Source organism: Rhinolophus sinicus, linkage group LG05 (genome assembly GCF_036562045.2).
Source record: "Rhinolophus sinicus isolate RSC01 linkage group LG05, ASM3656204v1, whole genome shotgun sequence".
NCBI lineage: Eukaryota > Metazoa > Chordata > Mammalia > Chiroptera > Rhinolophidae > Rhinolophus > Rhinolophus sinicus.
The window spans coordinates 175,267,022-175,279,705 of NC_133755.1; the positions used below are offsets into that span (position 1 = coordinate 175,267,022).

Consider the following 12,684-nt stretch of genomic DNA (forward strand, 5'->3'; position numbering starts at 1 on the left):
GACAAACCACAGATGAGCTGGTGTACCTACCTCCCCAGCCCCCAATCTGTAAGATGAAAATTGGCTTGTTTAAATGAATGGTAGTGCACCACTTTTCTTTCAACAGGCTTTGTTTGTGTAGAAAGTTTCTATATGAAGTATACAAATACATTTTTACTTACGTGAATGCTACATCAGTAAGTTGTACACAATTAAGGTAATTCTAGTTTGGGGGAAAGATTTATTTGTATTCTGTATGGCTGTAATATCAAGTATTTTTAGTGTTACTTTTATTAACTATTTCAGCTCTCTAAATTAGCTGATTTGATACTGTAGGTACTGTGAAACTGAATTTGTTTTCACATCTGAATTTGCTCTTGGGTCTTTTGTAGATTTATGCTGCGTTTTTCCCTTTTTAGTGTCAATGATGTATTTTCTTTTTATTTAAGGTTAAAGACAATACATCATATTTATAATCTCTAGTTTTGTAATTTGGAACTAAGGAAATTGTGGGCATTACTTGTACATTTTTTAAAATGTGGTGTAGTGATTCTAATGTATAATTAGTAAGTCTTCATCCATTTTATATGTGACTCTAAGGAGGAACCTTTTCAAGTAGTTATTTCTTAACCGTTTTGCTTGTGAGATAGATTGTGTAATACTGTTCTACATGTGTGATATTTTCTTTAGCACACGTTTGTCCCGCAGTTAACTTTCCATTACAAGAAGTCAGGGCCTTTCCAACATCCTTATGCAGATCTGTAATTTGGTCCTTCAGTAAACTGCCCTCTCACCATTGTTTGATCTGATCTTTGTCTGTGTTTGTATGTCAGTAAATTCTTGGTGATCTTTAGTACCTAATGCAGTTATGTTTTCCAGCTGACTTACATCTTCAGATCATCCACGTAAAGCAAATGCCTGATAAATTAATACTTGTCCTCTTGTTGCCTTGGGCCTATGGCCAGTAACATTTACTTTTTACTTAATGCACTCAGACCTAATCTCAGAACAAATCTTCCTAAATAATGTCCATTTATTTCTAAACCTCTTAATCATACCGCTGTTAACATACATTAGCTTATGTATTACATACCCTTCGTATTACCATTGTTAACAAATCTTAGCATATAGCATGTGATATAAAAATTAGTTTAAAGAACTCTGTCTCCTTGGAATATTATCACTTAAAATTTGAGCGTATTCTGTGTTTTTTTTCCTACTTCTAATATTGATATGATATGAAGCTGGCATTTAAACAAAATAAACAGTGGAAAGGTCTAAAAAATGCTATAAACTTAACTCCTTTATTTTATAAACATTGAGTACATCTCAATTTACATTCTAAGATAGCCCCCGAAATATAATTTAATGTACTTATTGTTCAGTCTTTTATTTTCATCTCTTGTGGCATGTAGTATTTACCCTTTTATTGCAGTTATTTTTATAGCTGTGTTGGTCCCTATTAGACTAGAATTTTTTCAGAGTATTTATTATGTTTTATTGAGTAAGTATTTTCCTACTAGAATTTATCTAAAAACTTTTAAATACATTCTTCCCCCAGTTTCAAAATTTTCTTTTAATTTCTTAAAGGCTCTTTTCCAAGGTATTGAATTGACACCAGTAGAGGCTGTTCTCTGTGCACTACAGATATGAATGGATTACCAGTGTGTTCTCTGTATCGGCCGTGTGGCTTTCTTCTTGCAAACATTTTCTTTTATAGTAAAATTGCACTTGAATTTTAACTTGGTAAACTTGAGCTTTAAGGGAAGGAGAATTGGGCACTTTTGGATAATTAAGCTAAAAGCGTAGAGACATTCCTTCTTAGTAATACATGTTTTTTAATTGTAAAATATAAATTGACAGAAACAGTAATAATAATTTCAGTAAATATAGCATACATAGATATGTTGTTAATAAAATATTTATAAACATGTATAAAAACAAGTAAACAAGACAAAGGCTTGATTTTTTTTTTTCTTTTCTTCCTTGTTCTAAGCAAATAGTGCTTCATCTTCCAGGGATCTTGAGAGTTGTTAAATATTCTTCAGTTTAGAAACTCATTTGTTTTATTCTTCAGAGAGGCCTGCCATCAGTTGTATTTCAAATAGCAGATCCATTATTCTGTTTACCTAAGATACAGAATATGAGCAGTCATGTTCTAATAGCCTTTGAAAAGGCCCATCAGGTCATTAAAAACCTCTTTGTAACCCTTTCTTCCTTAAATAGGAAATATCTAAAGTGGTTGACATGAAAAGGTTTTGATCTTAACCAGTTTAGTAAGAAAGCCTAACTGTCCTGTGGAATAGTGCTTATGGCACTTTTGTTGAGTTTGCAATTAGAAGGAAATATTCAGGTTTAGATAAAACATATGTTTTTTTGGCCCTTTGTGAAAGGAAAGAGGTAGTAAATGCTGGTTGTTCTTTGAAATAGAGGGTGTTAAACAGGATATTGGAAGCCAGAAAGAGAACGATTGGAAAATGTTATTACCAAGAATATTCTTTGGGGGTCGTTTATTAGCAGCAGAGCATACAATGATCTGCCTTAACTGAAAAAGAATACTCTGTGTGCGTTTGGTTTTTTAGTCTTTAATAACATTTATGTTGCGTGGGGGTAAAAGGTCATGTACTTTGGAAGCATATATGAATATTGGTGATAGGTTAATAGGGACATTTGTAGTGTGTAGATTTGGTAATACAGTTCCTGTGAACCATTGGAAACTGTTGGAAAAAGCTAGGTGAAGTGTTTATTAATTGGGTTTTGCTTTTTACTAAGTTCTCAAGCCAACTAGAAATACAAATTAAGATGATCTTAACCTGTTAGTTGGTAGGTTCGTGCAAAAGTTAAGATCTGCCAGGAAAGAACTAGATGCATGACTGCAGAATGGACTCTTTCCAAACTTTTTTTTATTTTTATGTTGCACTTAATGATTTAAATGATTGTCCTTAAAAGGTTAAAAATGTAGCTCTCTTTGTTGATTGATCCTTCTCGAATCATTTTGAACATTTAAAAAATTGTAAATTAATAATAGAGAAATCTAATCTGTTGTCCCCTTATGTCGGTGTTCAAGCATGAATAATCCCTGTGTGCACCTGAAGACGTAAGCTGTTTGTTCTCTGTGTTCTCTGTATGTTGTTAGAGTGTGTTGAGTTTTGGAGTTACGGGGGTTGTATACCGCGAGCACCCCTGTGAAGGGCTCAGGAGAGTCTCTGAAGGATGGCCCGTTGGCAGGTAATGCATCTGTAGATACAGTGAATCGCTGGCATAGTTTCGAAACTGAAACACATTTTGATATCTTGGAGAAATTTTAAACGGACCATATAATACTTCCCTTTTTTACCTCGGATTTACCATATTCTCAAATGTAATTTTAGTCACTGGTCTATTCTATATGGAGACATCAATTCTTTTTGGATTAAGTTGGAAAGAAACACCTACAGACCTTACTTGAAAGTCCTAATTTAGGAAAATGATAGTGTCTGTGACAAATGTTTGTTTAACAATATGGAATATTTTTTAAGATGTAAAGTTATATAATTTTATTCCCCGGAGAATTTTTGTGATATTGGTAGTCATTTTGAAAATAGAGGATAATACCTGAACAAAGTAAAAAAGTAGTAGGGAGTGGGAAGGAATGTTTCTCCCTCTTCCAAAACAATCTTCCACTTAGATAGTTGTTCTGTAAATGAATATTCAGTAAAATCTCATCAGTTTGGATTTCTTCCTGGTAAAGGCAGGTTAAATAAATGGAAAGTTTGAATAAATTAAAAGCAAACTATACTTCTTTTTAAATATTAAATAAATCAATGTTTGTGTGCGAAGTTTCTAAATTGAGATCTTCAGTCCTGTTAAAATAAATGGATAATTCTAAATTCATAATAGCTGAGATACTTGCTTAGTGGCAATGTGTTATTTTAAAAAATTCATTTAGTTTTTAAAAACACATTTTAACTAAGCATATACCCTGAAAAACTTTTTCACATAATATTCTGAAGATTTCCATTTAATATATGGGGGAAATGAATTTCAACCCATTTTATGGGACTGTCAATTCCAAAAAAATTAATGACGAAGCACTGTAAAAAATAGGCACTAGACAAAATTGGAGATGAAGAGTGGCTGAAACATAACTGATTTGCAGGATATTGGTTTTGATAATAGAAGGATAACTATGATCTATAGTTGATAAATGAGGCTCATTAAGTTAGGGATGATAAATGCAGATATTCCTGGCTAATAGAAAAGTCAGCATACACATTTTGCCATAACAAATGTGGGACTGGAAGGTTTTGACCCAGCTTTTGACTTAGGTGAGGCCGTGGAGCCTCCTGTGTGGCTCTGCAGGCCGGGCGGTATGCAGCTCCCAGGTCTGTGTTCACATAGACACAGAACCACACCTGGACATCAGCCTCTCTGACGGGAGGGTCTCTCTCTGGGCACAAAGAGGAGAGCAGTAGCGCTGGGCTTTCAGTACAAGCCACGAGGAGCAGCGTGTGTGAGGAATTCTCGCATGGGAATTTGTCAGCGTTGTAGCTCCTGCAAGTTCTAATTTTAATATTTTTTATGCTAGAATGAAAAAGCCACTGAAGCTTGGGGTATTTTTCTCATCCTAACCTGCTGTTTCTGTTTCTACAAACAGCAGTGCTTGGCATATTGGGCTAGGACGCCTCCTTCCGCCTTTCCTCAGTGTCCCTCCTATTTGCTGGTATCTGGGGGAGTCAGAGGGCTGCCTTCTGATCACACAGGCATGGCCATTCTAAGGCGTCCAGTGCCCTTTACATTATACCGTGTTTCCCTGAAAATAAGACCTAGCTGGACCATCAGCTCTAATGTGTCTTTTGGAGCAAAAATCAATGTAAGACCCGGTCTTCTTTTACTGTAAGACTGGTTCTTATATAATATAATAATAATATAATATATAATATAATACCAATATAATATAATACTGAATATAATATAATATAATTCCAGGTCTTATATTAATTTTTGCTCTGAAAGATGCATTAGAGCTGATTGTCCAGCTAGATCTTATTTTCGGGGAAACATGGTATTTACTCAAGTTAGGTGGGAAATAGATTTTAATTTACAGGTTTCCACTTTGTAGGTAATTGAAGGCACACATCTGTTGTATAAAACAAGAGATATGTAACCAGCAGGAGCTCATAGTAACATTTGCGGACTGCTTAATTGTGTTTATTTTTCTATTGGTCTGGAGGTAACTATTTTTACTATTAACTGTCAGTTTAGGAGCTCAGAGACTGTAGAAAGCAAATTGGCAAACTTAAAATTTCAGGATCTGTGGAACAGTTAGTGCTTCAGAAAATGCAGTGTTTCATAGAGAGCCTGGGGGAATACTGGATGTCTTCCCTGGTAAAGGACCATTTGGATTGGATCTCATCATATACACAGGAGTTCACCAGAGAGGAATAAATGGAAGAATAAACATTTTAGGCAGCAATCCCATATCTGGGAATATACACTAAGAAAACAGATTTTAAAATAAATGCATAAAAAGATTTAAAGCAAATTTATTCTGGGGTTAAAATGTGTAAATAATCAGTATATTCAACCATTGAAGAGTAGTTAAGAAAATTTTGTCGTGTTGATGTAACAGTCTGTTTGACCATTTTTGACCTATAAATGGTAATTTCACATCATTTAACCCAGCAGAATTTCAACCTAATGAAAGTTATTCCAGTGAAAATAGGAGAAAATCTGTGAAGACTATGTAGAAATAGAGAAAAGAATTCATGAAATAATGGCAGGTGAAATAAAAGAACAAACATTCCATGTCTCATATAAATTCAAGCACATAAAATATGATTCCATATTAACAAAGATTAAAAAGAAAACAGAAATGAGAGTAATTGTAATAGAAAAGCAGAAGCAATGAGACTAGTAAATATCCACTCATGTTGTCTAATTTATATATATGTGTATTTATATGTATTTACATATATAAATGTATGTATATACATACATATATATATATATATATATATGTAAATTCAAATTATGATGAACCAAGGTAATAATAAATTATAATCAGAATCCTTTAAAAGTTGTTTTGTAGGTTATCTGAAATGTTGTATTTTATCTAAGTCTGAAAGAAACATGCTAACTTCCACCTCTAGGGGGGAAAGAAAAATCCACTGATTTTATTCTTAAATAGAAATATCCCCAACAGCCAAGTGAAGAGGGAGGGATGTGCGTGCGGTGAAGCAGTGGCTTCTGGGAGGAAAAGTTCCAGAATGCGTATTTATTCTTGCTGCTGTCACAGCATCTGAATCCAAGATGTGATGTGCTCAATTATACCTGAAATAGCTTGGAAATCACGTGTTGGAGATTGAGGGGATACTTAATTTTTCTGTATCTTGGGTCTTTGGCAAGAGTTCCAATTGTGTCACCTCTTCTGTACCTGATTTCTGACTTTCTGGTAAATAGCAAAGGTCTAGGTGAAGGCATCAACGTGACCTGGCATTGTATCCTATAGGGATTTGCTGGTTCACGTAGTCAAACTTGTAATAGGCTGCTGGGTGTGACATAGTCACCTGTATACATGGGAGCCTGTAAGGCTATCTGTTAGAGTTGTATCAGTTAGGTTAGGTGAGGTTATTCTACAGTAACAAAGAGACCTTCTCAGAGGCTTAAAACAACAAAAGTATATTCTTTGTTCTTGTTACATGGACAACATAGCTTCCAGAAGGGTTTCAGCTCATTGTAGTAACTCAAGGACACAGACGGATAGAGCAGCCACTGACTTGAACATTGGCAGTCCCTGTCCCAGAGAGAAAACAGCACTCTGGAAGGTCTTTCACTGATGTGCAAGGGATTCATTACTCCTAACTCACATGCCAGAATTAGTCACTACCAATCATAAGGGCGCAGGAAGTGCATTCCTACTGGAGAGCTGGAAATGGTTGACAAACATCGTGAATGCTACCACAAGAATCCTTCTTTCTGCAGTGTTTATTTTTAACAGAGGCAGGAGAGACGATGCTAGCATTGCCTTCAAATACCATCGCGAAAAACAAAGAACTATCACTTTAGGAGAGGAAATAAATATATGTAGAGAAGGTTCTTACGTGAGAGCAAAAACTTCTATTCTTCCCTCACAGCGTGGGATTTTAGAGGTGCCTCTCTCTTTCTCATCTTTTTCTTTTGCCTTCTCTAAATTGTTGTAAAATAACTGAATGGTCTTGTTTTCCTTTGTTTGGGTCAAGAAATTTTAGCTGAAAATTGTTACTGTGTGAAAGAAGATTATTGACTCAACAAGCCTTCAATTTTCCGTGAATAACACTCCCACCCCCTAGCTTCAGAAACATGCCGTGCATGCATTCTATTTTAAAATACAGACTGTAATTTAAAACAGGCAGTTTGATGCCCCACTGAACTTTGTTTAAGCCTGGAATAAAAGAGGGGGAAAAAAGCTTTAAACCACAAAAAAAGTGACTAAGCTTTCTCAACTACTTTTCTGCATAACACATTCTGTTAAAAAAAAAAAAAAAAAGAAGCTTCCAGGTACTATTATTGTCTCTTTCTACAGGACCTAAATTTTATCCAATGTTAGATTGTGATGTGCTTATCTTTTCACTTCATTTCATTATCAGGCTATCAGTTGAATTTTTTAAAGTGTCCAGAGTATATTCCTTGGTAGTGGAATCTGTATGTGTGCGTGTGTACATTCTGTCCATGTTCAGTACACGTGAGAACATTGATTCTACAATTAAATACATAAATTTTGGCATTCTCTTATTGATAGCTAATTTTCTAGAGTTCTCTTGGTTTAAATAGTACCTGTTTATTAGACTGGAATGTCATAAATATTTAACTAGTATTATTTACTATCAGATCATTATAAGCATAATTAGTTGGAAGTAGTTTATATCACTTGCCTTTTTCTCCTCACAAAAATGAAAATGAACAGCTGATCATGGTTGTATGGAAGGACTGATGACTTTGTTTTGACTGAATAGTACATTCTGACCTGGAGCATTGTTCTACCGATAACGATGATGCTGATTGTACACGCACTAAGTCTCTGCTCCAGTTCTGGTCTTGAGCAATTCCTGGGATGTCTCAGGACCCTCAAGTCCTTTTCTGAAAAACTGCATGTCAGAGGCGGCCATCTCACAGCATGCCGTAACTCCTTCGTTAAGTGTTAGGTTCCAGGCCGATGTCAGTATGTAAGAAAAAGCACCGATGAAAGTGAACTCTCTGCCTTCGTGAAGAACTTGAATGCGAGAAGTGCAGCCACCGTGCAATCTTCAGTGGATGGCTCATGTATGCCCTTGCTGCTCTCCCTCCCATTCTTGGGTGCCATTTGCTTTGGAACATATGTAGGGGCTTGGGGTTGCCTAACTGAGTACGTAGCCTCTTTGTACAGGCCATGGGATAGCCTCGGGCCTTCCTGTGGACTCTGCCTCTATTTCTAACATCTCAGAGATTGCAGAGCTCCCCTTCTCCCCCATGTGATCCGTTTGGGAGCCTTATGTACCTGAGTGTAGGGAAGTCTAGGGAGAAGGGGAAAGAGTCATGTGAAAAGCTGAGAAGTACAGTTGACCTTTGAACAACGTGGGATTAGGGCCACCTGCACAGTGAAAAATCCATGTGTAATTGTCGATTCCCCCAAAACTTAACTAATAGCCTCCTGTGGACTGGAAGCCTGACCAATAACATAAGCAGTTGATTGACACATGTTTTGTGTATGTGTTATGTACTGTATTATCACAGTGACGTAAACTAGAGAAAAAATGTTCGGAAAATCATAAGGAAAAGAAAATACATTGACAGGACTGTGTGTATTGTTGAAAAATACGCGTATGTCACATATAAGTGGGCCTGCACTGTTCAAAGCCCATGTTGTTCAAGGGTCAGCTGTACAGAGACCAGGTGTCTTTATGACCACCTCCTAAAGGGGGGCTTCGGGGGGCACGTAGAAAAGACAAATAAGGAAGCTGCAGGACAGTGAAATCCTGCCTTTAATACTTTTTCCCACTGGACCAGCGGGAACCCTGTGGAGATAGTTTTTACTCGGTTTTAATTTCACGCCTGTGGAAGGAACACTGGAGGTTCACATCTGTACATTATCAAGTAGCTGAGTAACTGCACTTTTTAAACGGAGGCTTACCACGAGTGGAAATATAAGACATGAAAAGTGCCATTTGTTATAATGACCTGAAGCCAGTTTCATAGATAATGTCCCCTGCGTTTCTACATTTGTGTGTCTTTTCTTTTTTTTTGTAAAAATCTTTGAAGCTCACTAGTTTGATTTTGGTAGAGTGGTATGTTAACAAGCCTTACTTGTTACTTTTTATTCCTCTTTCTGTCAAAGCGCAAAATAGTGTGATTGAGGCAGTGGCACAAGCTACACCTGATTCACAGGTGAAAACTTCTCTCCAAGCAGCTAGAATGTGGGAGCCTGATGACCTGAGTGATGGGACAGCACAGCAGCATCCTGGCCCCATCTGACACTTGTGCCTTGAAACTAATACTCTGTCTTGCTTAAAATTTTCTGATGTAAATAGGAATCTTCATTTGTTTTTATTTTTCCCATGGATATGGGCCATTGAGTGCAGTGAACCAGTTAACACCCTCTGATGACCCTGAAATATTTGGTGGTTCTTTTGTAATTATCTGTATCTGGAGAAAACTTGGCTTCAAAATAATAACATTTATTATATATAACAGCAAATTGGGCGCCATTTAAAAATGTCTTGTTTCATATAAATGAAAATTGCAGTTAATTAACACTGAAAACTACTAGTAAAAGAAGAATGAATATGGCCAGAGTAAGGGTCTTAGATAATATCTCAGGTGTAAAATGCATGGACTTTAAAGACAGGACTTTGTGACATCTGTTTTGCATGTTCAACACCAGATTCCACCCCATTCTTCTATTTTTGATGTCTGGGACTACCAGGCCTTTTCTTTATGCAAAGCCTTCCTTTTCACGATGCCTTTGTTTCCACTGGAGGCAGGGGGACAACCTCGGAGGCTATTATTATTTCACTAATGAGGGTGAGTCACATTATTAAAAAAGGATGATAGTGAGAATGCAGAGGAAAAAAATGGTGACATGAAGGGAGGGATGAATGATACTTTTAAAGTTTTTAAGCAGAGTGAGCAGGAGGTGTGGTCCTGCTGGTGACAAACAGGGAGTCTGGTGGTGGGCAGTTGGTTTAGGGGAAAAAAATACCCGGAGATTTTGAGATTAAAAAGCAAGTCGTGAATAACTTTGCTTGAATTCTAAAACTTCTGAAAGAAAACAAAACATTTTTGCTACTAAAGTCATATTTTTTTGTATAGTTATCTATATAAGAGGTAAAACATAAACAGGAATTGCTAGTGAAAAAATGATAGCCATAACTTTCCAGTTCATTTAAATTCTTGGAGATGATTTGAAGACTGTTGTTATCAGAGTTTGTATAAACTCAACAGTTCCACTGTTTCTAACTTGAGGTGAGACAACAATGCCGTCTAAAGAAATAAATGAAACTATATTGTTCAATTGGGATTCATGTCTGGTCATTTTATTTTATTTTAGGATAGGGTATCCCAATATGTTCCTTTCCTTGGGTAGGGACAGGTTACTTTATATTGTTTTGTTTGTTTACTTTTGAATGATTTAGACTTTGTTCTTGTACCAATTCATTTTAGAGGAACATTCTTATTTAATTTTATCTCATTATTTCTACTTTTCTGAAACTTATTTTGAATTTATGTGTTTGTGAGTCTATTATACAAATTTCATCTTTTTTTTGAGTGTATGTGACTGTGGGAGGTGGTGGGGAATTTGGTTTTAACTAGCTATTTTTGAAAGACATTCTCTTTTATTTTGTAGAAATGGTTTATCCCTTTGAGCGCCATGAGTTTCTGTGATACTTTTAAATCCCAGCAGAGAAAGAAGGGCCTCAGGGAGATTACCATGAAATCTGAAGGCAAACTCTCTCGTTGTTTTTTTTTTAAATCAAGCCCCTCCCCTCTTTTCCCCCCAGGTTTTTAAAACACTGTCATTTCACTGCCTACGTACAGAGCAAAGGTTTAATATTAATGAGTTTTTAATATGTGTGTATTTTTCAGTATTTAATTTGATTTAGTTTTTTTAAGCCCTAATTCCCAGATGTGAAAATACAGATGCAAAAATGGCAGGAAACGTGCCTAAAAATTCAACGGACATGGAGTTAAGAGTTAATCTCGTGCTCGTTTTATTAGAGCAGCTGCCTGCGTGCACGTACCCTGAACACACCTCAGTGTCCTCGTAAACTGCAGTTGTCAAACCTAAGACTTTCTCTTCTTTTAAATAGAACTGTTTTTTGTCAATTTTGATTCAAATCATCCTTGGATAAGTGCACATGTGCTCAAATTTCCCCAAGTGTTTTTGCTTTTCATAGTTACTACACTTACGTTTTCCGTCGCTAGAATGCCCAAATTTTGACGTCTTCAATTAAGACACAAGATTTCACTTTACATAGAAAGTTCAATTGCATTTAACAATCTTTATTGATTGCCCCCTGTGTTTAAGATTTTTATATTAGATGTAGGAATAAAATAATAAAATTTGAATTATTTCACTAACTTATTAATGTTGTTCTTCCTATAACACATTTCAACAATAAAGAAATCAAGAGAACATAGCTGTATTCAGGATGCCTGTTATTTAAAATACTTTAACATTTTCTCATTTAATCTTCAGAGAACCATCTATAGAATCTGCAAAATTCATACTTCCAGCATGTGTAATTTCACAGAAATGTTTTGCCCTTTTGTGGAAGTCTTGAGTATCCGAAAGTAGAAGAGCAGTGATGGCTGTATCAAGTTTATGTTAAGCCTTTTATACAAGACATTCAAGTGGCATTTAGTCATGTACGATCCTTGCTAGTGGTTCCAGCGGAAGGAGAGCTCTGCCTCCCAGCACTGGGTAGACTAGCGATCATGTTAGCTTTGTTGACTGACTTCATGAGGGATTTTATTATTTTTGCTACTTTTTTCCTGACTTTTCACTTTCTGTTATGGGGACAAAAGCAAGGTATTAAGGTTGTAGCCACTTTGATATAATTTGGGCCTTTTTGGGTGTATCAGATTTTGAAAACTGTATGTACCATGTTTACCTGAAAATAAGACCTAACCGGACCATCAGCTCTAATGCGTCTTTTGGAGCAAAAATTAATATAAGACCCGGTTAAAATATAATATACTATAATGTAATATAATATAATACCGGGTCTTATATTAATTTTTGCACCAAAAGACGCATTAGAGCTGATGGTCCAGCTAGGTCTTGTTTTCGGGGAAACACGGTAAATACGCACGTTATGTTGACTGAGCAGTCACGTGTACTATCACTTTAGTTTTCCTGCCTGTATACTTCCCGTTACCCCTTTGCACTATGAGATATGACATATATAAACCTTTTGTGTAGTACTTGCCATATACATAAGTGCTCAACAAGTTCTTCCCTCTTGTCTGCCCTCCTTCTCCTTTGAAACTGCATTTAGCTATCAGGGCCTGTCAGGGTTGCCCGTCCACCAGACCTCCCGAGACCCAGACTTCCTTTCCTAAGGACGGGCAGACCCAGACGAGAGACAGGGGAGCCACGGGGATTGTGGCTGCTGACTCTTGGCTGAAACTTCATTGACTCCTCTGCTGTTACTCTATTTTGAACCCAAGTACCACCAACCTCTTTGGACAGAGTGTGCTGGTGTGAAT

The 12,684-nt window shown here is 36.3% G+C and overlaps 1 protein-coding gene across 9 annotated transcripts in view; it reads left to right on the forward strand.

Annotated features, from left to right (window-relative positions):
• Positions 1-12,684, forward strand: part of ARID1B (AT-rich interaction domain 1B) — a 397,542-nt gene that overhangs the window by 152,620 nt on the left and 232,238 nt on the right. The window lies entirely within an intron of this gene.